Source organism: Capra hircus (assembly GCF_001704415.2).
Source record: "Capra hircus breed San Clemente chromosome X unlocalized genomic scaffold, ASM170441v1, whole genome shotgun sequence".
Lineage (NCBI taxonomy): Eukaryota > Metazoa > Chordata > Mammalia > Artiodactyla > Bovidae > Capra > Capra hircus.
In genome coordinates, this window is record NW_017189517.1 from 43063982 (window position 1) to 43086319 (window position 22338).

The following is a 22338-nucleotide window of genomic DNA, read 5'->3' on the forward strand; positions in this document are numbered from 1 at the left end:
TCTATGTAGAGTATCGTGTCATTTGCAAAGAATGACGGTTTTACTTCTTCCTTTCCAGTTTAGATTCCTTTTATTTCATTTTCTTGTCTGATTTCTGTGGCTAGGACTTCCAAAGCTATGTTGAATAAAAATGTGAGAGTGGATATAGTTTTCTTGTTCCTGATCTTAGAGAAAATTATTTTAGCTATTTACTTTTGAGTATAATACTAGCTGTTGGTTTGTCATATCTGGCCTTTATTGTGTTGAACTATGTTCCCTCTATGATCACTTTCTGGAGATTTTTAAATTATAAGTGGACATTGAATTTTGTCAAAAGATTTTCCAGCATCTATTAAGATTATCATGTGCTTGTTTTTCTTCAATTTATCAATGTAGTGTATCACATGGATTGATTTGTGGATACTGAAAAAAATTCTTGCATCCCTTAGATAAATCCCACTTGATCATGGTTTATGATCTTTTTATTGGCAATCACTTTTGTTGTTACTGTTCAGTCACTCAGCTGTGTCTGAATCTTTGAGACCCAATGGACTACAGGACACCAGGCTTCCCTGTCCCTCACTATCTCTCAGAGATTGTTCAAATCCATGTTTATTGAGTCGATGATGCCATCCAACCAACTCATTCTCTGTCATCCCCCTCTCCTCCTGTCCTCGGTTATTCCCAGCATCAGGGCCTTTTAAACTGAGTTAGATCTTCATATCAGGTGGCTGAAGTATTAGAGATTCAGCTTCAATATTAGTCCTTGCAATAAATATTCAGAGTTGATTTCATTTAAAATTGACTGGCTTGATCTCTTTGCTGTCCAAGGGACTCTCAAGAGTTTTCTTCAACACCACAGTCCAAAAGCATCAATTCTTCCGTACTCAGCCTTCTTTGTGGTTCAACTCTCACATCTATACATGACTACTGGAAAAGCCATATCTTTGACTATATAGACCTTTGTTGAGAAAGTGATGTCTCTGTTGTCTATGTTTGTCATAGTTTTTATTCCAAGGAGCAAGTGTCTTTTAATTTCATGGCTGCAGTCACCATCTGCAGTGACTTCGGAACCCAAGAAAATAGTCTGTCACTGTTTCCAGTATTTCCTCATCTATTTGCCATGAAGTGATGGGACAGGATGCCATGATCTTAGTTTTTTGAATGTTGAGTTTTAAGCCAGCTTTCTCACTCTCCACTTTCACATTCATCAAGAAGTTTTAGTTCATCTTCACTTTCTGCCATAAGGGTGATGTCATCTGCATATCTGAGGGTATTGATATTTGTCCAGGCAGTCTTGATTCCAGCTTGTGCTTCATCCATCCAGGCATTTTGCATCATGTACTATGCATATAATTTAAATAAGCAGCGTGATAATATACTGCCTTGATGTACCACTTTCCCAATTTTGAACCAGTTCATTGTTCCATGTCCAGTCCTGACTGTTGCTTCTTGTTCTGCATACAAGTTTCTCAAAGGCAGGTAAAGTGGCCTGGTATTCTCAGCTTTTTAGGAATTTTCCACTATTTATTGTGCTCCACACAGTCAAAGGCTTTAGTATAGTCAGTGAAGCAGAAGTAGATATTCTTCTGTCTTTTACATAAGTCATAGCAATATTTTTTTTAAATTTATCTCCTAAAACAAAAGAAACAAAACACAAATGAACAAATGGATCCCAGCTAATCTCAAAAGCTTTTGCACAGCAAAATAAACCACTGACAAAGCATAAAGATAAATTGCTGAATGGGAGAAAATATTTTCAATTGATATGATTGATAAGGGGTTAACATCCAAAATATACAAACAGCTCATACAACTCAACATCAAAAAACAAACTGCTTAAAAATGGGCAGAAGACCTAAATAAATATTTATCTAAAGAGGATATGCTGATGGTCAGCAGGCAGGTGAAAATTTGCTCAACATGTCCAATAATCAGGAAAACGCAAATCAACACAACAAGGAGATCACCTCACATCTACAAGAATGACTATCATCAAAAGGAACACAAATAACAAATGTGTTGGAGAAGATGTGGAGAAAAGGCAACATTGTACACTGTTGGTGGAAATGCAAATGTTTGTAGCCACTGTGGATAACAGTATGGAAGTTTCTGAAAAACTAAAAAATAGAGCCACCAAATTACCCAGCAATTACACTCCTTTGAGTCCCTCCATATGCAGTGTCAGTCATCTCCTACTTGGCATCATGGCCACCATCAGATCTCTCATAAAGCCCAAGATCATCAAAAAAAAGACCAAGAATTTCACCTGGCACCAGTCAGATTGATATGTCAAAATTTTGTGGAACTGCCAGAAAACCAGAGGCATCAACAACAGGGTGTGCAGGAGATTCATGGGTCATATCTTGATGTCCGACATCATTTATGAGAGCAACAAGAAAATAAACACAGGATGCCCAGAATATTCTGGAAGTTCCTGGTCCACAACACCGAAGAACTTGTAATGTTGCTGATGTACGACAAACTTGGTTTCAATTTCTCACAATATTTTTTCCAAGAACTGCAAAGCCATTATAGAAAGAGAATCCCAGCTGGCTATCAGAGACGCCAATCGCAGTGCCAGTCTGTACAGTGAAGAAAACACAGAGACAGCTCAGGTAAACATTGTGTTTGTGTTAAAAAAAACCATGAAACGGGGAAAAAGCACTAACTTGAAAAGATACATGAATCGTAATGTTCATAGTAGCATTATTTACAGTTACTAAGATATGGAAGCAAACTAAGTGTGTTATTTTATTTTTGTATATACTCCTAACTTAAAGAGGTATTTTCTTCATTAAATGTTTCCTTTTTATAATTCATGGCACTATAGTTGATCATAATCTATGTCCTTTATTCAACTTTTTAATAGTTGCACTCTTTCTGGAATGGCTTTATTTAGGAAGCTTGTGTGAGGAAGGGAGGAAGAAGATGATCTAAACTATTGAATATTCTCCTAATATCAGATGACTATCATGAAACTGTGATTGCTTTAGACTTAGGAAACTAGAATCAGGGCATGTGGAGTCTTTACATTTTCCCTGACACATTGATAGTTAACTTCCTGTAAATGTTACAAGTTTATATTATTTCTGATTCAGCCTCACCTCTACAGCTTCTCAGGACTTTATGTCTTGTGGGGTCCAAGAAAGCTTCTACCACTATCCCTAAGCACTTTTTTTTCTGTTATAGGAAAAGAGTCATCATTTATTTATTTATTTATTTTTTAATTCAGGGTATACCATTTAATTGCTGGGTTTTACTCAGCCACAGGTAATAACTCTGTAGTCCCTCAGTTCTACTTGACCACCGATCCTCGGGCAGTCTTTGCCTAGTTTCATCATTTTGAGTTAAAGATACTTCTTACTATCATTGCAGACAAAGTTTGTTTTTCTGTCCTTCACTCTTCTCGTTGTTTACAGTGATTTAGGAGGAAAAATAAATTGCTGGTGGCTCAGACAGTAAAGAATCCGTCTGCAATGTGGGAGACCTGAGTTCGATCCCTGGGGTTGGAATATCCCTTGGAGGAGGGCATGGCAACCCTCTCTAGTATTCTTGCCTGGAGAATTGCCATGGACAGAGGATTCTGGCGGGCTACAGTCCATGGGGTCACAAAGAATCAGACATGACTGAGAAACTAAGCACATGAGGAGAAAGGGAGAAAATGCTAGGTTAAGAGCACCACTTTTAACTATAAATCTTTCCATTAACTTCTTAGACTTGACAGCATAATAGGAATTAGGCTCAGAGTTTCAGCATTGATGATAATGTAATATTGGGACTTGATAATTTTAGTGTGTGTTTGTTTTTCTATTTAACTTTAAGTTTGAGTATTTGCAAATGCTCAGCACATATGGGGGGAAATGTTTCTGCTACATTAATAAGTTTCTTTGCATCAATAGCCTCACTTATACAGGGAGGCTAAGCACAGTAATTCAGTAAATTGAAAGGTCTATACATTTCTGGTTCCATGTATACTTCTGAGAATTAACACATCAATGCAGTAAAAGTGGATACGTAAAGATGAAGCACAGTGTAAAGCCCATTGTAAACAGCTATGGGAAGAAGCACATTGGTAGCTTAGTCTCAAGTATAGCCTGATATTAATGCTCTCAAGGGTGAACTATGTAAAATCATCAAAGACATGTATACAAGCTGCTTAGAATTTATTTTCATAAGTATTTTAGTTTAAAAGTGGTGTTTAACTTCCTATAGCTTTTTAATCCATCATATATTTTGAAGATGTATATATTTACAAGTATGTTTTCAAAAAAAAAAATAGCCACTGAACTTTCTTTTGTACAGTTGTGAAGAAGGATACTGAGGTAATTCATTTTAACTTTAAAGGAGAAATTCTTGCATATGGTAATTTCTCATGAGTGAAGCTTGAGAGGTATATTTGGAAGACTAAAATAATTTTGGGGGAGTAGAGAGAAACCATGGAAGAGTGGCCTCAAGTGCTGCATGAGTCTTCATGTACTATTCATGCTTTCTGTATTACTGTGCTATTAGGAAAGGTCTTACAATCAGATGCTGGCAGAAGACATGACACTCCTTGGTAGGAGACAAAGGACTTCATCACTCATGGCACAGGAATGGAAAATGAGGTAAGAGAAACAAGACAATTCCTTAAAAAATAAAATTATGGATGATATAATTTGCTTATGATGCTTTTCTGGAGACAAAAACTTTGTGAATAGTATTACTCAGGAATGAGTCTGCTCCTAGTTATCTCATCAGACAAGCTGTCTAAAGTCATTCTGTGTGCACAGCCATCTCTAAGCACACTTCTTGACACACCCCTGCCCATCAGAGGAATAAGACTTAGCTCTACCCATCAGTGAGCAGGAACCAGTCTTTCCCACTAGAAAGTCTGCACAAGCCCCTGAACCAACCTCACCCACTGGAGACAGACACCAGAAGCAAGAGAAACTAGGAATGTGTACTCCAAGAAGCAGAGACCACAAACACAGAAATTTAGACAAAATAAGATGAAAGAAATATGCTCCAGAAGAAAAAAACTCCAGAAGAACAACTAAGTGAAGTGGAGACAGACAACCTGTATGAAAAAAAATTCAGAGTAATGATAGTAAAGATGATCAAACATAGGAAAATAATAGAGGGACAGACTAAGAAGATGAAAAAAATGTTAGCAAAGAGCTAGGATATTTAAAGAACAGAGATGGAACAATGCAATAACTGAAATGAAAAACACAGTAGGAAAAAATTCAATGCAGAATAATTTAAGCAGAAGAATGAATAAGCAAGCTGGAAGACAGAATAGTGGAAATCACTACTGCAGAACAGAATAAAGGAAAATGAAGTAAAGAAATAAAGACAATCTAAGAGACCTCTGGAACAACATTAAATGCACCCACATTTATGTTATACGGGTTCCAGAAGTAGAAGAAAGAGAAAGGGCCTAAAAAAATACTTGATTAAAACTTCATTAAAATGAGAAAGGAAGCACTTTCTCTCAATTCCAGAAAGCAGAGTTCCATAAAGGAAAAACTCAAGAAGGCTCATGACAAGGCACACATTAATCAAATTCACAAAAATTAAAGACAAATTATTTTTAAAAAGCAACAAATAAAAACAAGGGAATCCCCATATAGTTATCAGCTGATTTTTCATAAGAAATTCAGCAGGCCCAAAGAGACTGGTGCAATTATTTTTAAAGTGATAAAAGGAAAATACCTACAAGTAAGAACACTGTACCCAGCAAGGTTCTTGTTCAGATTCGGCAAAAAAGTAAAAGCTTTATAGACAAGTAAAAGCTAAGATAACTCTTAGCTCTACAACAAATATTATAGAGCTAACCAGCTTTACAACAAATGTTAAAGGAACTTCTCTATGCAGAAAAGTCCACAACTAGAAACAAGAAAATTATGAATGGAAAAGCTCACTGGTAAAGCAAATATACATTAACTGTGGGAAATTATCTACACAGAAATATAATATAAAAATCAGTGATAATAAGGAAAAAAAAGGAGAGTGCAAATAAACAATATTGGAAATACATTTGAAATTAAGCAGTCAACAACTTAAAACAATCTTGCATATGTGTGTGTGTGTGTATATATATGTATATATATATATAGACATAAAGCCTGTTGATGAAAGTTAAAGAGGAGATTGAAAAAGTTCGCCTAAAGCTCAACATTCAGAAAACGAAGATCATGGCATCCAGTCCCATCACTTCATGGGAAATAGATGGGGAAACAGTGGAAACAGTGTCAGACTTTATTTTTTTGGGGCTCCAGAATCACTGCAGATGGTGACTGCAGCCATGAAATTAAAAGACGCTTACTCCTTGGAAGAAAAGTTATGACCAACCTAGATAGCATGCCAATGATACTTTCTCAGTTCATCCCACCCTTACCTTCCTCTGCTGTGTCCACAAGTCCATTCTCTACTAGGTTCATCAGTACCATTATTTTTTTTTAGATTCCGTATATATGCATTAATATGCAATAATTATTTTTCTTTTTCTGACTTCACTGTGTATTAAAGGCTCAAGTTTCATCCACCTCACTGCAACTGATTCATATCCATTCCTTTTTATGGCTAAGTAATATCTCATTAAATAAATGTACCATAATTTCTTTATCCATTCATCTTTCAGTGGACATCTAAATTGCTTCCATGTCCTGGCTATCGTAAATAATGCTGTAGTGAACTTTGTGGTACATGTGTCTTTTAAAATTGAGGTTTTCTCATGGTAGCTGCCTAGCAGTGGGATTTCTGGGTCATATGATAGATGTATTCCCTGTTTTCTTTTTAAGGAATCTCCATATTGTTTCCATGGTGGCCATATCAGTTTACATTCTCACAAATAGTGTAGGAGGATTCTCTTTTCTCTACATCCTCTCCAGCAGCTCCTGTCCTCTCTCTGAGGTCTGATCCAGAAGCCTGAGCCTCAGCACCCAGCCACCACTTGCTGTGACAGGCATGCAAACAGCTTCTTGGCCAGGAAGTGCTGGTTGACACTGATTTCTGTGCAGAATTCTCTTCACTGTTTTCCATCCACTTGTTGCTGTGCTCCCCTCTGAGATCCTGAAGTGGACTTCGTCCCCACTTGTGATGGGGTTTCCAAGTGTGTGGAAAATTTTCATCCTTCACAACTCCTTCCCTGACGTGCAAGACTCATTCTGTTTTCTTTGTCTCTTTATTTTCTTATTGCCTTTTCCCTACCATTTTATGTGGAGTTTAGCTTGCCTTTTTGGAAGTCTGAGGTCTACTGCCAGCATTTAACAGGTGTTCTATAAGAGTTGTTCTATGTGCAGATATATTTTTGATGTATTTGTGGGGAGGAAGATGATTTCCACGTCTTACTCCTCTGCCATCTTAAACCTCTCTATGATATATGTTTCCCCTCTCATGTATTTTTTTATTTCAATTATGTTATAATTCAAGTCCGATTGGTTCTTATATTTTTTTAAGTCTTTGCTGAATTTTTTCTGAGTTCCTTCATTCTTTTCTTGTGTTATGACCATTTCTTTGAAGTCTTTATTAGGAAAACTACTTATCTCCATTTTATTAGGCTTTTATTTATTTATTTTTTCTATTCTTTTGTTTGGAACATATTCCTCTGTCTCCTCATTTTGTTTTACTTTAAGTTTTTATTTCTAAGAATTAAGTGAAATAGCTACTTCTGGTATTGATTGAATAGCCTTGTGTGGGAGCATCCAATGTGTATATGGCTTGTGCCTGGCAGGTTTGGTGGGCCAGCTGAAGCTGGAGCATTCACAAGCCAGAAGTAATCTCTAAAGGAAACAGTGCCAAAGAATTGATGCTTTTGAACTGTGGTGTTGGAGAAGACTCTTGAGAGTCCCTTGGACTGCAAGGAGGTCCAACCAGTGCATCCCAAGGGAGTTCAGTCCTGGGTATTCATTGGAAGGACTGATGCTAAGGCCTAAACTCCAGTACTTTGGCCACCTGATGCAGAGTTGACTCACTGGAAAAGACCCTGATGCTGGGAGGGATTGGGGGCAGGAGGAGAAGGGGACGAAAGAGGATAAGATGGCTGGATGGCATCACTAGCTCGATGGACATGAACTTGTGTGAACTCCGGGAGTTGGTGATGGACAGGGAGGCCTGGCATGCTGCAATTCATGGGGTCTCAAAGAGTCAGACACGACTGAGCGACTGAAATGACTGACTGACAGATTCCCTTTAGTATTAGAAAATAAATCAATGATTCATGCTATTCCATATGTTTCAGATAAGATGGTGAGAGTCTACTTCATGTCTATCTCCATGAACATCTCAAACACATCACATTTTTGTAGTATAAGTCACCAAGGCAAAAATATCAAAATAGATTTACTTGGTCAACTACAGGAGAAAAATCCATGGCTGGTATTCAGGTTTGATATGGGAGATGAATCAACTTTATGCCAACCATGACAAGAATGGCTGTTTGAACAAGGATTTCAGAGATTTTGAATAGGATTGATAGGTTTTCTTTTTCTCCTTAAAGTTAGTAAATTATGTTTGTTTGCCCCCACAAACACCAGATATTTTCAGTTAGTAATATAAATAGCAAAGAACTGTTTTAGAGAGTTTAAATTGAGGAATCTTTTTATTTCCAATTTTTTAAAAAAAATTTCACTTCTTAGTCATCTCTTTAGACTTTTTACATTCCCTTGTCTTTATAGTATGTCTCATATTTTTTAAAAACAATCATTGCAATGCCAACACACACCTTTTTTTCCTATTATTACTTCAAGCTCATAAAATTTCCCTTTCCCTTGTCACATTCCCTTGTCACATTTGCCTTGTTACATATTATTTTCAGTATGTTAATGAACTTTGTCTCCAAAATAACACAGTCCCAGTGATTGATCAGACACAATCTAAAGAAAATATATGAAGTGGGAAATCAAAGGCTATGTCTGCAACTTAGACACTTTCAGCTGACCTTTGGATGTAACAGGCAAGTAATGAGTATAAGCTGTTGGATAATTGTTTCTCTCAACAGACAGGTAGATCATGGCCAGATATTGATAGATAGATAGATAGATTTAGATAAATATAAAATTTCTAACCAAGCCTCATTTACTTTGCCTATATATATAGATTTTGGTGTGCCAGAAGCATGCAATTTTAACATTGTAGGGCATGCTTTTAGAAAACTACATTAAAGGAATTCCAAATCAGTAAGGTTGTTATGAAATTAGTGGAATTTACAAACAAAATATATATTCCTTTCTTAAGCATGTGATTTATATTTTAGACTTGCATTGTAATGTTTTGAGATATCATCAAAGCAATTTAAATGCTCTTCTATTTTGATACTGAATAATCTTTTCTCTAAACACTTTGTGTATTTAATTTTTATATGTCATAATCAGAGATCACTCAGTTTCTTTCTTTCTTGGATGCCCAAATACATTAACAAATTCCTTGCTTGAAAATTAACCAGTTCTGAAAAGGTGACATCATTGTTGCGGAAGAATGGGCATACATTTCTAAACAAAAAAAATGAAGAGCCCATTTATTCACCAGCACATTTAAAATATGCTAAAGAAACACACCACATAATTTAATATTCTTCTGCTAGTGACAGATAAATAAGATTTCTTTGCATTCTGGTTTCATCTGATATTTATTGTTCCAAAATGTGTGTGGTCTGTAGACACCTGGGTGTGCCCAGCCTTAATGGGTTCTAATTTCATTTTCTTCTTGTATATTATCATGCAGCTGCACTTCCACCCACACTCTGTTATCTTCCACAGTTCTTTAAAAATACCCCACTTAAATTTACTTACAAAAAATCCCTAGCCAAACCTCATTCCATTTGTTCTTAGTACAAACTACAGATATTAACGTCCAGTTCCTATATTTTTAAAAAGAATAGAGTTAAATAAGTAGATTCAATATTGTAACTAAGTCAGTGTTCATGGAAAGAATACATAAATTTTTGGCAATATGATTTTTTACCTTAACAAAATAATCAAAATGATTCTATAACTCTGTGAAAACAAATATGAGAATAACCAGAAATGGTTAAACTTAGAGCATTGGACAGGGATTTATTTACTATATATAAATACCTTGAAAAACTGTAACATTCGAAAGAATGTGGAATAGGTACAAGAAGAAAATGATATAATATAAGAAAATATAAACCATAAAGAGCTCTACAAACCTACAACAAAATGTACATCGTCAAAAATGGTATATGGAAAGAATCAAAGTATTTCCCAAATAGAAAATCAAAGTGGCCAGAAAAATATCAAGAAAAGAGGTGACTTTGGTAATATTAATTTGGAAAAGTAACTAAAAAGTTAAAGTATGAAAACCCTAGTTCTTTTCTCAATACTTATTAAATAATAAATATAAATAAGAATCTTCAGTTGTTATTCAAATAATTAGATCTCACTTACATGTGGAATCTAGATATATGATCTTATTTGCAAAGCAGGCATAGAGACACAGATGCAAAGAACAAATGCGTGGATTCCAGGGGGAAAGTGTAGGGGCTAGAAGGTACTGAGTGAATGAGATTGACACGTATACACTATTGAGACTGTAAAAATAGATAGCTTGTGAGAACATACTGTATAGGACAGGGAACTCTACTCAATACACTGTGGTGGTCTAAATGGGAAGGAATCCTAGAAAAGAAGAGATCTATGTCTACATATAGCTATTCACTTTGCTGTACAGCAGAAACTTATACAACATTGTAAAACAACTATACTCCAATAAAATTTATTTTTTAGAAAATCAAATTCATAGGTACAGAAAACAGATTGGAAACTGCCAGAGGCAAGAGTGGTTAGCCTTATCAAGCCAGCACAAAGGCAATCATATGTGACAATAGAATAAAAGGAACAATCTCAAAATACACCCATACTTATGTGATCAAGTGATATTTGACACAGGTGCCAAGTGAATAAAAGATAGTCTTCTCAGTAAATTTAGAATGATTGGAAATCTTTATGGAAAAGTAAACCATGACTTTGTCCTTATATAATATACAAAATATCTCTCAAAATGGACCAAAAGATTAAGTTTTACAATCTAAAATTGCAAAACTTCTAGAAGATAACATAAGAGAAAAATATTGCAACATTTAGGGAGTCAAGTTTTTTGTGTATAGGGATTTAAAAAGCTAACAAAAATGATACATTTGATAAAATCAAAGTAAAAAAAAGTTTCTGAAGTATATTGTTAAGAAAATGAAAATTCACACCAAGGACTGGGAGGTTATAGATCTGGATCTATCTATCTATCTATATCTGTCAAAGAACATTCAAATATATATATATATATATATATACATGTATATATATACATATATACATATATATAAGTTCAAAACTAATTTAATAGAAATAACAAGGTTTTTTTGTAATTATGAAAATATTTAAACAGGTATTTTACAAAGAACATATATAAGTAGACAGCTCACTTCAGTTCAGTCTCTCAGTCATGTCTGACTCTTTGCAACCCCATGAATCACAGCACGCCAAGCCTCTCTGTCCATCACCAACTCCAGGAGTTCACTCAGACTCATGTCCATCGAGTCGGTGATGCCATCCAGCCATCTCATCCTCTGTTGTCCCCTTCTCCTCTTGCCCTCAATCCCTCCCAGGATCAGGGTCTTTTCCAATGAGTCAACTCTTCGCATCAGGTGGCCAAAGTATTGGAGTTTCAGCTTTAGCATCAGTCATTCCAAACACCCAGGACTGATCTCCTTTAGAATGGACTGGATAGATCTCCTTGCAGTCCAAGGGACTCTCAAGAGTCTTCTCCAACACCACAGTTCAAAAGCATCACTTTTTGGTGCTCAGCTTTCTTCACAATCCAACTCTCACATCAATACATGACCACTGGAAAAATCATAGCCTTGACTAGATAGACCTTTTTTGGCAAAGTAATGTCTCTGCTTTTTAATATGCTATCTAGTTTGGTCATAACTTTCCTTCCAAGGAGTAAGCATCTTTTCATTTCATGGCTTCAATCACCATCTGCAGTGATTTTGGAGCCCCCAAAAATAAAGTTTGACACTGTTTCCACTGTTTCCCCATCTATTTCCCATGAAGTGATGGGACCAGTTGCCATGATCTTAGTTAAATGTTGATCTTTAAGCCAACTTTTTCACTCTCCTGTTTCACTTTCATCAAGAGGCTTTTAAGTTCCTCTTCACTTTCTGCCATAAGGGTGATGTCATCTTCGTATCTGAAGTTATTGATATTTCTCCCAGAAATCTTGATTACAGCTTGTGCTTCTTCCAGCCCAGCATTTCTCATAATGTACTCTGCATATAAGTTAAATAAGCAGGGTGACAATATACAGCCTTGACGTACTCCTTTCCTAATTTAGAACCAGTCTGTTGTTCCATGTCCAGTTCTATCTGTTGCTTCCTAACCTTCATGCAGGTTTCTCAAGAGGCAAGTCAGGTGATCTGTTATTCCCATCTCTTGAAGGATTTTCCACAGGTTATTATGATCCACACAGTCAAAGGCTTTGGCATAGTCAATAAAGTAGAAATAGATGTTTTTCTGGAACTCTCTTGCTTTTTCCATGATCCAGCAGATGTTGGCAATTTGATGTCTGGTTTCTCTGCCTTTTTTAAAACCAGCTTGAACATCTGGGATTTCACGGTTCACATATTGCTGAAGCCTGGCTTGGAGAATTTTGAGCATTACTTTACTAGCATGTGAGATGAGTGCAATTGTGCAGTAGTTTGAGCATTTTTGGCATTTCCTTTCTTTGGGATTGGAATGAAAACTGACCTTTTCCAGTCCTGTGGCCACTGCTGAGTTTTCCAAATTTGCTGGCATATCGAGTGCAGCACTTTCACAGCATTATTCAGGATTTGAAATAGCTCCACTCGAATTCCATCACCTCCACTAGCTTTGTTCGTAGTGATGCTTGCTAAGGCCCACTTGACTTCACATTCCAGGATGTCTGGCTGTAGGTGAGTGATCACACCATCGTGATTATCTGGGTCATGAAGATCTTTTTTGTACAGTTCTTCTGGGTATTCTTGCCACCTCTCTTAATATCTTCTGGTTCTGCTAGGTCCATACCATTTCTGTCCTTTATCGAGCCCATCTTTGCATGAAATGTTCCCTTGGTATCTCTAATTTTCTTGAAGAGATCTCTAGTCTTTCCCATTCTGTTGTTTTCCTCTATTTCTTTGCATTGATCACCGAGGAAAGCTTTCTTATCTCTCCTTGCTATTGTTTGGAACTGTGCATTCAGATGCTTATATCTTTCCTTTTCTCCTTTGATTTTCGCCTCTCTTCTTTTCACAGCTATTTGTAAGGCCTCCCCAGACAGCCATTTTGCTTTTTTGCATTTCTTTTCCATGGGGATGGTCTTGATCCCTGTCTCCTATACAATATCACAAACCTTTGTCCATAGTTCATCAGGTACTCTATTTATCAAATCTAGTCCCTTAAATCTGTTTCTCACTTCGATTGTATAATCATAAGGAATTTGATTTAGGTCATACCTGAATGGTTTAGTGGTTTTTCCTACTTTCTTCAATTTAAATCTGAATTTGGCAGTAAGGAGTTCATGATCTGATCCACAGTCAGCTCCTGGTCTTGTTTTTGCTGGCCTTATAGAGCTTCTCCATCTTTGGCTGCAAAGAATATAATCAGTCTGATTTCAGTGTTGACCATCTGGTGATGTCCATGTGTAGGGTCTTCTCTTGTTTGGTTGGAAGAGAGTGTTTGCTATGACCAGTGCATTCTTCTGGCAAAACTCTATTAGCCTTTGACCTGCTTCTTTCCATATTCCAAGGATAAATTTGCCTGTTACCCCATATGTTTCTTGACTTCCTATTTTTGCATTCCAGTCCCCTAGAATGAAAAGGACACCATTTTGGGGGGTTAGTTCTAAGAGGTCTTGTAGTGTATATATGTTAACAGTACACAGTAGTACACTGTAGTGTATTTCTACCTTAGTGTCCATACACCACTTCTCTACATCAATATTTTTATTTCTGTTTTGCAAATAGGTGTATCTCAACTATTTTTCTAGATTCCACATATATGAATTAATATATGATTTTTTTTCTTTTTCTGACTTACTCTATTCTGACAGTCTCTAGGTCCATCCATGCCTTTGCAAACGGCACAATTTTATTCCTTTTAATGGCTGAGTAATATTCTACTGCTTCCCTTGTGGCTCAGCTGTTAAAGAATCCGCCTGCAGTGCAGGTGACCTGAGTTCGATCTCTGGGTTTGGAAGATCACTGGAGAAGGGAAAGGCTACCCACTCCAGTATTCTGGCCTATGGAAAACCAATGAGAACCTGCTGTAGAGTACAGAGAACTCTACTCAGTGTCTCTGGTGAACTAAATGGAGAGGACATTCAAAAAAGAAGGAATATATATATAAATGTACACTTGATTCATTTTTCTGTACAAGAGAAACACAGTATTTTAAAGCAGCTATACTCCAATACAAATTTTAAATGTACACACAAATAATAAATAAGTACAATTCTCTATAAAAGAAGGCCCCAATATGACGCAAATATCAAAACTAGAAGGACCTCAAAATAACTATAATTAACATGATAATGAAAATATAAGAAAAGGTGGATATAATCAAAAGAGATGCAGCATTTCAACAGAAAATCAGACTCTATAAAATGTATCAAATAGACATTAACTTCAAAATACAATATCTAAATCTCATAACTTATTAGATTGTTATAACATCAGATGGAACACAAGATTTGTAAACCTGAAAAAAAATAAAAACATCCAACCTGTAGATTAAAAAATCAGCAAGTAATGAATAGGATAGTGAGCTCAAAAAAAATTTAAAAATGATTTTGAAATTAGTAAAATATTCAACAAGGATGAAATAAAGTAATTTGCATATTTTAAAGCTGAATTTATTCATCACATGCACATCTACATTTCAAAAAAAATTCAGTATGAAGAAAAATAGTCCTAAGTGAACAAGGTACTATAAAAATGAATGAAGAGCACCAGAAAATATGAATACGTTTTGAAGTGGAAATCCATTTGAAACTCAATGATAATGACTAATTAGATTTGAAACCCATGTTACAAATAAATTATACAACAAACATAAAGGTTGAAGGGACTAAGTGGAGTTAAACTATTGTAAATTTCATGTATTATTTGGGAAGTAGTAAAAGTTACTTAACATAAAGTAGAGTCTACTTTATGATAGGTATATATGTAGTCTCTCAGGTAACCACTTATTAATAAAGAGGCATAACTAAAATCTAACACACACACACACAAACAACAACAAAATAAAGAATACTTGATTTACAGGGAAAAAATTAAGAAAAGAGGAATAAAGTAATACAGAAGAAAAAAAGAAATACAGAATGGATGAGCTAACACACTTAGAATTGGTTTTCTTTAGGGAATAGTAAAAAACAGAGAGACAAGCATAAAAGTTAGACTTCTTTAACTGTACCTCTTTTTTTTCTTATATGTTTGACCTGGCAACTTTGGGAATTTATATACATATATATATATATATATCAGACTTAAAAAAAATAAACATGTTAAAGGTCTGCAGCAATGAACAGAATGCCCAATCAAAATTGGAAATTGCAGGAAACTTCCCTTAATTCAGAGAAGGAAGAATGAATCTCACTTGTGATGGCCACACCAATCTGGGAGATGAATGAAGGACTGATTCAGATTCACCTAACTGAGAACTAAGGGAAAAGTAGTTTAGCATAGATCTCAGGTTGGGGAAAGCTGTGAAGATGCATTGCACATGGGTACTGACTGGGAAAGCTGCAGGCCTAAGGACCTGAAGACTCCTGCTGCAAGGAGATTATAAGGCAATACAATAGAATATCTAAGGCTCTGAGAATAAGCTGGAGTGAAATTCCCTGGGAAAATAAGTTATTTAAAAGCAGGCATGTATAAGGCTAGAAATGGATTAAAAAAAAACAAAAACAAAAACAAAAAAAAACTGCACATGGGCCTAGGCAACAAGCATGCCAAGAGAAGGCCCGATTCAACCTAAAGCCTTCATGCCGGTTTATTTTAAAGCACAGAACACACTCTGCTAACTAGTAAAGTTCATCCCTGGCAGATTCAGAGGTGGCTGCTTTTGTTTTCAACAACATCAACAAAAATTCACAAAGCATACAAAGAGGAAAATATGACCTATTCAAAAATGTCCTTGAGGAAACAGGTATCAAAAATAATAGGCCAATAATTTAAAGCACATCTTAAATGTGCTCAGAGAATTAAAGAAAAATCATAAATATCACCACAGAGGTAGAAATTATAGCATCTACAGAACAGAAAGTCTGGAGTCTAAAAGTTAATAACTGAATTGCAAAGTTCACTAGAGAGTTTGAACAACAGAATTGAAGAAACTTAAGTTTTAATTGAAGAAACCAAGTTTTTTTCTTAAGGCATATATATTCAACATACAATATCCTACTTGTGTATATATTGACATGTAAACCACAGTAAGTCTGGATATCATCTGTCATCATCAAAAGTTAATGCAGCATTGCATTAGTGATTGTATTCCCCATGCTGTATGTTTCATCCTCATGGCTTAATATTTTATGACTGCAAATTTGATCTTTTTGATCTCCTTCATCCACTTGACTCATTCTAACCTTCGTCCCCTCTGGCAAACATCTGTTCTCTGTATCTGAGTCTGGGTTTTGTTTCATTTATGTGTTTTGTTTTGTCTTTTTTTTTTATTTTTTAGATTCCACATATAACTGAAATCATGCCACATATAAGTGAAATCATGTCTTTCTCTGTCTTGACTTATTTCACTTAGCATAATATTCTCCAAGTCCCTTCAAGTTGTGGTAAGTGGTAAGATGTCTTTCTTCTTAAGTGGTTGAGTAGAAGTCCATTGTGTGTGTGCGTGTGTGTGTGCGTGTGTGTGTGTGTGTGTGTGTGTGTGTGTGTGTGGTGTATAACATCTATCCATTCATCCAAATGGACATTTAGTTTCTATACCTTGGCTATTGTAAATAAAGAACATAGGGTTGCATATATATTTTCAACCTAGGGTTTTCATTTTCTACATACAAATACCCATACAGAAATAAAATTGCAGGATAACATATTAGTTTTTTTTTCATTTTTTGAGGAGTTTCTATACTATTTTCCATAGTGATTGCACCAATTTACATTACTGTCAACAGTGCATGAAGGTTCCTTGTTTCCCACATTTTTATTAACATTTGTTATTTCTTTCTTTTAGATAATGGCCATTCTAACAAGTGTGAGGTAATATCTCCTTGTGGTCTTGATTGGCATTTACCCAATGATTAGTGATGTTAAGCATTTTTTCACGTGCCTACCACTATTTAAACTGGATTGTTTGTTTTGTTCTGATTGAGTTGTATGAGTTTTTTAAACATTTTGTGTATTCGTCCTTTACTAGACATATAATTTGCAAATATCTTCTCCTATTTAGTAGGTTGCCTTTTAATTTTGTTGACAGTTTCCATAACTGTGCAGAAGCTTTTTAGTTCAATGTAGTCCTATTTGTTTATTTTTATGTTTTTGCCCTTTCCCTTTCAGTCATACCCACAAAAATGTCACTAAGACTGATGTCAAGGAGCTTGCCACTTATATCTTCATCTAGGAGTTTGATGTTTTCAGATCTTACAATCAACACTTTAAAAGAGAGGAGATTATATATACTTATAGTTGATTCATTTCTTTTTGTTAACAGTAGAAGACAACCAAACCTGTAAAGCAATTATCCTCTAGTTAAAAAAAAAAATTTAATCCATTTTGAGATAATTTTTGTATAAGGTGTAATATAATGATCTAGTTTCATTCATTTGCACATAGTTTTCCACTACCATTTATTAAAGAGGTAATCTTTTCTCCATTGAATATTGTTGGCTCCTTCATTAAATATTAGTTGACCAAATTTGTTTAAGTTAATTCGGTGGGAGGGTCTCAGTCCTGTTCAATTGATCTATGTGTCTGTTTTTATGACAGTACCAGCCTGTTTCGTGTACTATAAGCTTGTAGTATAGTTTGAAATCAGAAAATGCGGTGCCTCCCACTTCATTATATCTTCTCAGGATTGTTTTGATTATCTGGAGTCATTTGTGGTTCCACAAAAATCTTAGGACTGTTTTTACTATTTATGTGAATAATGCCACTGGAATTTTGATAGGGATTACATTGAATCTATAGGTGACTTTGGGTATATGGACATTTTAACAATATCACTTCTTCTAATCCATGAGCATCAAATATCTCCTCATTCACTTGTGTCTTCAATTTCTTTCATCAGTGTCTTATAGTTTTCTGTGTACAAGTTTTTCATCTCCTTTGTTAAATTTATTCTTAGTTCTTTACTCTTTTAGATGTAATTAAATATTATATTGCTTTCTTAATTTCTCTTTCTGATAGTTAATTATTGGTTTATAGAAATACAACAGATTTCTGTATATTTATATTGTGTCTTGTAATTTTACTGAATTCACTTTTTAGTTCTAATAGTTTATTGGTAGTCTTTAGAGTTTCTATATAAAGTATAATGCCATCTACAATTAGTGATAATTTTATATCTTCCTTTATAAATTGTATATCCTTTATTCTTTATTCTCTCATAACTAATATTGTTAGACTTCCAATACTATAATACTTCCAATATTTCCAATTACTTATGAAAGTTATGCCAATACTTCCAATACTCCCATTAAATAAAAATGAAGAGAATGGACACCTTGGTCTTGTTTCTAATCTTATAATGAAGGATTTCAGGTGTTCACATTTGAGTATAATATTAATAGTGAGTTTTTCATATATGGCCTTTATTATGTTGAGGTATGTTTCCACAGTACCCACTTCGTTAGGAGTTTTTTAACATAAATGGATATTGAATTTTATTAAGTACCTTTTCTGCATCTTTTGAATATATCATACTATTTTGTCTTTCATTTTCTTAATGTGTTACATCATGTTGATTGATTTGCAATGCTAAAACATCTTTGTATTCCTGTAATGTATCCCACTTGATCATGATGTATGATCTTTTTAATATATTGCTGAATTTGGTTTGCTAATTTTTTGTTGAGAAAGTTTTCATCATGTTTATCAGAAGTATCATCAGTTAACTTTTTAAAGGGGCACTTAAAATGATTAATTCTAGATATCAAAAAGAGAAAAAGGATAAAAGAATAGTGAACAAAGGATAAGGAATCTATGATAAACTATTAAGCAGATGAATAGATCATTACAAAAGTATTAGAAGAAGCCATGAAAGAATAAAAGATAAGAGATAATTGAATTAATAATGGCCAATATTTCCCCAAATCTGAGAAAATTCATAGATTCATAGATCTACAAATCTGAAAAGCTCAATGAAGTCCAAATAAGATAAATCAAAAAATCTGCATGAAGCTACATTATAATTGAAATTTTAAAAGACAAAACAAAAAGAGAATCTTGAAGCAGAAAGAGAATAGTGAGTGGTAGTGTACAAATCATCAATCATATTAGCAATGGACTTCTTTAGCAGAAAACCTGGAGGACATAAGCAGTGGGATAATATATTTAAATTGTTGAAAGATTGAACTGTCAAATAAGAATTGTGTATATGTCAGAGAAATTAGCAAAGGAAAACAAATACAAATCATACAAATTTTAAAGGAAGATGTAAACATTTTTCTGATTGCAGAGAATATTATTAGCTATGTAGAAAATCCTAAAGATTCCACCAAAAGTATATTATAACTACTAACCAAATTAGGCTGCATTACACAACAGAAATCAATACAAGAAAATCTGTTTCTTTTCTCTACCTCAACAATGACAAATCCAAAAAGAAATTAAGAAAACCATTTCATTTACAATAGCAACAAGAGAAAAATAATTATAAATAAATTTAACCGCAGAGATGAGAAACCTCTACACTGAAAAATATATTTGTTGAAATAAATTAAAGACACAAATATATAAAAATAGATTCCATGTTCTTCTATTGAGGAATTTAATATAATTGATATGTTAATATTGCCCAAGGTGATCTACAGATCAATACATTTCCTATCATTTGATAAAATACTAATGATTGTTTTGCAGAAATATAACTTTCAATACTAAAATGCATATGAATTGCCAAGAGTCCTCGTACAAGCCAAAAATAAAAATAAAAAAGGTTGAAAAAGAACAAATTTGCAGGTATCACACTTTCTGATTTCAATTATTACTGCAAACTATTGAGAAATCTGTATGCAGGTCAGGAAGCAACAGTTAGAACTGGACATAGAACAACAGACTGGTTGCAAATAGGAAAAGGAATACGTCAAGGCTGTATATTGTCACCCTGCTTATTAACTTATATGCAGAGTACATCATGAGAAATGGTGGGCTGGATGAAGCACAAGCTGGAATCAAGATTGCGAGGAGAAATATCAATAACCTCAAATATGCAGATGACACCACCCTTATGGCAAAAAGTGAAGAAGAACTAAAGAGCCTTTTGATGAAAGTGAAAGAGGAAAGTGAAAAAGTTGGCTTAAATCTCAACATTCAGAAACCAAAGATCATGGCATCTGGTCCCATCACTCCATGGGAAATAGATGGGGAAACAGTGGAAACAGTGTCAGACTTTAATTGCCCTTCTACCCCCAATTAAGCCGCTCTGTGATTACTTTGCCAACAAAGGTCCGTCTAGTTAAGGCTATGGTTTTTTCCAGTAGTCATGTATGGATGTGAGAGTTGAACTATAAAGAAAGCTGAGTGCCGAAGAATTGATGCTTTTGAGCTGTGGTGTTGCAGAAGACTCTTGAGAGTCCCTTGGACTGCAAGGAGATCCAACCAGTCCATCCTAAAGGAGATCAGTCTTGGAAGTTTATTTGAAGGACTGATGTTGAAGCTGAAACTACAAAATTTTGGCTACCTGATATTAAGAGCTGACTCATTTGAAAAGACCCTGATGCTGGGAAAGATTGAGGGCAGGAGGAGAAAGGGACAACAGAGGATAAGATGTTTGGATGGCATCGCCGGCTCAATGGACATGTATTTGGGTAAATTCCGGGAGTTAGTGATGGACAGGAAGTCCTGGCATGCTGTGGTTCATGGGGTCACAAAGAGTCGGACACAACTGAGCTACTGAACTGAACTGAAAGTAATCAAAATTGTGTGCGAATAGAGCAAAAACAGACATATAAAGCCAAGAAATAGACAAGAGAGCTAAGAAATACACCCTCACAGTTATTGTCTAGTAGTTTTCAACAAGATTTCCAAGACTATTCAATAGTAAATATAAGGGGAAATCTTCGTGATACCGGGCTTGGCAAAGATTTCCTCAATAGGATATCAAAAACACAAGCAATAATAATAACACAGCAGATAAATTGTGCTTCATCAAAATTAAAAACCCTTGTGCATCAAAAGACTTTATCAACAGAGTAAAAGGCAGCCCATGGAATGAGAAAAATACTTGTAAATCATAAATGTGATGAGTGATTGATATCCAGGATATATAAAAGACTCTTTTAACTCAACAACAACGATAATCATAAACAATCCAGTTTAAAAATGAGCCAAGTACCTTAAAAACATTTTTATTGGAATATAGTTAATTTGCAACATTGTGTTAGTTTCTACTGCACACCAAAGAGAATCGGTTACACATATACATATATTCATTCTTTTAAGTATTATTTCCCCATGTAGCTCATTACAGAGTATTGGGAGAAGTTGCCTATGCTATAGTACATACTTTTTACTTATCTATTTTATATTTAGTGCATATATTTCAATCCTTATCTCCCAATTTATAGATTCTCTCATCTTCCCTTATAAATATAAATTTTTTCTACATCTATGACTCTAAAAATGAGCCAAAGACTTTAATAGATATTTCTTGGAAGAAGATATACAGAAAACAAATAGGAACTTGAAAAAAAAAAATGGACAGTATACCAGTCATCAGGGAAATGCAAATCAAAACCAAAATGAGATACAGCTTTGCACTCACTGGGATTGCTGTTATAAATAAGAACCAAACAAAAACAACAGAAATAGTAGATAACAAATGCTGGTGAGGATTAGAAAACTTGGAACTATCATACACTACTGCTGGCTGTGCAAAATGGTGAAGTCAAAACAATATAGTGGTTCCTCAGAAAATCGAACAGAATTAACATACAAATTAGCAGTTTTTCTAGGTATATACCCAAAACAAATGAAAGCATGGATTTGAACAGATATTTGTATACCTATGTTCATAATGGTATTATTCATGATATCCTACAAATGAAAACAACCTGATGTCCATCCATGGATGAATGAGTAAACAAACTATGGTATAGTTGTATACTGGAATATTATTCATCATTAAAAAGGAAGGAAATTCCAGTGCTTGCTCAATATGAATGGAC

The 22338-nt window shown here is 34.8% G+C and overlaps 1 pseudogene; it reads left to right on the top strand.

Moving 5' to 3' along the window:
* The first annotated feature begins 2186 nt into the window (after window positions 1–2186).
* Window positions 2187–17573, top strand: LOC102181193 (annotated as a pseudogene).
* Window positions 17574–22338: the final 4765 nt, after the last annotated feature.